This window comes from Rhagoletis pomonella, unplaced genomic scaffold (assembly GCF_013731165.1).
Source record: "Rhagoletis pomonella isolate Grant_MI unplaced genomic scaffold, Rhpom_1.0 Rhpom_scaffold_02343, whole genome shotgun sequence".
In the NCBI taxonomy this organism is placed as follows: Eukaryota; Metazoa; Arthropoda; class Insecta; order Diptera; family Tephritidae; genus Rhagoletis; species Rhagoletis pomonella.
The window spans coordinates 3,952-7,549 of record NW_023460897.1 but is presented as its reverse complement, the minus strand read 5'-3'; the positions used below and the strand labels follow the sequence as shown (position 1 = coordinate 7,549).

Below are 3,598 nucleotides of genomic sequence, written 5' to 3'. Positions count from 1 at the left end.
TGCGGAGTAAATATAGAACGTTAGTGTTATTCTCGGGTACGGTTTAGTTATTTGCCCAATGATTTCCGGCTATTGTGTCCGAATGGGTTACCCAATCAAAAAAAATTTGGGCACACTTTGCACACCGTCTTTGTCCCAAATACATTTGAATAACCATGGCTTGTTGAGTAAGGTCCAATCTGGTTTTCTGTCAAGTCACGGGTGGGCTTTAGTAGTCAGCCGCACCTTGTGTTTTAAGAAAACCAGGTGGAATTAACAAATGTAACTTGGTCAGGATGTTAAAGGAGGTATCCTCTAAACATTGTTAAAACTTCTTAAGTCGTTCCACTTGGTTTCCTTAACAAAAAGTGCATTTGTCACATACTTTCATCTATATATAAATGCACATAACACTGTACTTAATACTTTACACACTTTTATTTTATTTTATCTTGTATATAAATCACTTTATTTCAACTTTTATCGACTTGTAAATTGCATTGAATTGCACCCATATTTACAATAACACATGGTTGCAAACCATCGTATATACTTACAAGTATGGAATCCTATGCCCCTTTTTGTCTATTCTCTTTCTAACAACGGACGTGCCTGCCAAACAGCGGACGTGCCTGCCAAACTGAAAAGCATGATGGCGGCAGTTTTTGACAGGCACGTTCGACGATGCGAACGGCAATGGAAGGTAAGAAATGGAAGATGGATGACATGAGAATGAAATAATTATGAAATAGCAGAATGTCGAAGCAAAAACGAATTAGAGAAATGTGACAATGCGAATGACGTTAAATGAAAGAAATGTAAAATAGCGAAATGTCGAAATAGAAGAAATAGATGACAGGCTCGTATTCAAGGGTTTCGTGAAACAAAAAGTGTTGCTGTGTTGCGCCATAAAATATTTAAATACTTTTTTAATGTGGTTAAATTGAATCATACGCTTTTTTAATTAGTTGGCAAAAGTACATATTTCGCCAGCCAAAGTATATATATGTACCTATGTATGTATATAGCGCGACGCTACAAGATTCATTTATAAAAACGGTATATGCTAATGACGTTATTCATAAAAAATAAAATAGATTTAAATAGCTCTGTACAGTGACATTTTTATAAAAAAATCGATTTCTTAATTTTTTATGAATTTGGGCAAATATTTAAATTCACATTTTTAGTGCATTTCTTCCTATTTATTACTTTTAAAAATTTTATTTTCTTTAATAACCATTTCACTGAGTTATACCACCCATCAAAAATCAAACTATTTTATAAGAAATGTATTGACCTTTTTACAACGGCATTTAAAGAATTTTTTGCTCAGATTGAAAAATTGCCTGCTTCTCACACATCTGTGGTGCTTTTTATTGTAGTTATTATTCTGTTGACATCTAAATTTCCCTACATAGATTTTATGTGATTGCCGATAGATTGATTACCGGCATTTCCTCTGTGAACTTTTTTTAACTACATTCATAAAAAAATTACTAATTTTGGTTTCTTTTTTCATCTTGAACTGGTACATATGTTTGTATATAAAATGCATTTAAAAACGTCATTTGCCCAATATGCACGATGCAGCGAACAAAGGTGGCACCGTCAGACATACCCCTACTTTGAATTTGTCGATTTTGATAATTCTGATCTAAAAGTAAACGACGTATCAGAAACTTTAAATGTACTGAAATTCACTTATACTTCCAGAAAAATCACCGCTTTTTCACATTTTCCTTATTAATTGTCATTGTAACTCATATATTTTTAGAATTCAGCGCAATTAAAACACGCTTACTATCGAAAAATTTATTATTGAGAAAATTGGCTAGTCTGATATTTTCTTTTAACATGCAATTCGGCTTTGTTTACTTTTTGTACAGAAATGTCATCGCCACTATGACGGGGCAATCTTGTACTCTTTCTTGTCAAATATGCATTTTGATGTAACTGCTATGAAGCTATGAATACTCATTAAAATCGTTTCAGTTCGTAATAAACGTACATTACATACTTGTAGTCTAAATCATGATAAAAACATAGCAAGGTATAACCGTTCTCTCAATTTGTCGGCCATGATTTTTTTTTGAAGTTTGAAAACATTTTAAAATCATATAAATGTGAAAATAAAAAAATGAAATTGTTCGAAATTGTTGTTGCTTGAGATTGAAAATGAAAATGTGTGTGTGATTTTGTGAGTAAATTTAAAAATTAAATTGTTTGGAAACGTCAAGAATTTTAAAAGTGACTCTCAGCGGTTCTACCTTACTATATTTTTATCATGGTCTAAATATATTTTTTAATATGAACTAGCTTTTTTAATTCTAGAAAATATCAATAATCACAAGAATTATAAAAATTTCTCTTCAAAAGATACGTTTCAAAGCCTCCCTGTTGATGTCATAATTCAAATAAAAATTTGAATAGAAATTTTGATGCAAACGATTTTCCTCGATATTCATCATACAAATTTCTTTATTCTTTATTTTCTTCCACGCAAATTTACTCATTACTTTAAATGGCTTTCATCTTTTTATTTTTGTAAAAAATAATATAAACATGTTGCTCTTGCCAGCTGCAATAGCTTCAATACACAACAAAAGTGTGAATACCCAGTGCCCAGCTTAGAACAAGAATCCTAGCATTTTGCCTCCCAAATGTTACCGTCTGGCCTCCTCAAGATCCATAATGCCTCCGGAGTTAGTCAACACAACGTAACCAAATTGACGAGAAGGCAGCAAGTTGTTGGTCCACTTCCAACCATTTCTTCCAATTTATGCGATTTAATGGGCCTCATGCATAAAAAATGAGTCTAAGGTCAGACTCAATTTTTGCACTAAAGGGGTGAGCTTAAGCTCAAGAATTTGTACTGATAATCGAGTTGGAGCTTAAACTCACATTTAATGCATGAGGTCCAATATCTTTACTGCTACCTTGTGTTGCGTCCAGTAAATAGTGGCCAATTTTTACGAGTGCCTGTGGGCCTCTGCCAGTAGCTGCAGCTGCGGCGGCACGTGATTGTGGCATAACGTTGATGTAAGCGTAAAATAAAAAAAGGTTTGGTAAGGTTTTTCGGGCCGCTGCTTAGGCCACAATCGCAAATGCACCCACACATGCGTACGTGCTGCGTAGAGACGTAAATTATAGTTTTCCCCGAGCTCCAGTTTCTTATCGCACTATTATTTCCCTTATTACTTATAATTCTCTGCCACGATTTGCACTGCACGGGCCACGGCTGCTTGTACAAGAAAATAAACCATTTGTTTAAACGATGATCATCTTACTTGTCCGTATGTCGCTCTGGAAAGAAATATATATTAAATTATATGTTTTCTTAAAAATAAATGCAAATTTACCTTATTTTTCCACCGGCAGGCACGAATATGATGTTCAAAACAAAAGCAATGACAACGAATTTCACACACATTGATTTATTTTAGCGCAAAACGATAAGTTTCACAAATATTTTAAATTATTGCCTGGAACATACACATTTATCGTTATTATTGGAAATGCAAGACTTGGCACGCATTTTTAATTTCTTTTTTATTGAATTCAAATGAATAAAAACACATTTTTCTAAAATATTTCTCAATTTACATTTTAAAGTTTT

At 33.1% G+C, this 3,598-nt stretch overlaps 1 long non-coding RNA gene across 1 annotated transcript; it reads right to left on the bottom strand.

Moving 5' to 3' along the window:
• Positions 1-2,498: 2,498 nt before the first annotated feature.
• Positions 2,499-3,382, bottom strand: LOC118753310. The gene is made up of 2 exons (XR_004994794.1): positions 3,342-3,382; positions 2,499-3,285 (listed from the first exon to the last, which is right to left on the bottom strand). It is a non-coding gene; the product is annotated as an uncharacterized LOC118753310 (long non-coding RNA).
• Positions 3,383-3,598: the final 216 nt, after the last annotated feature.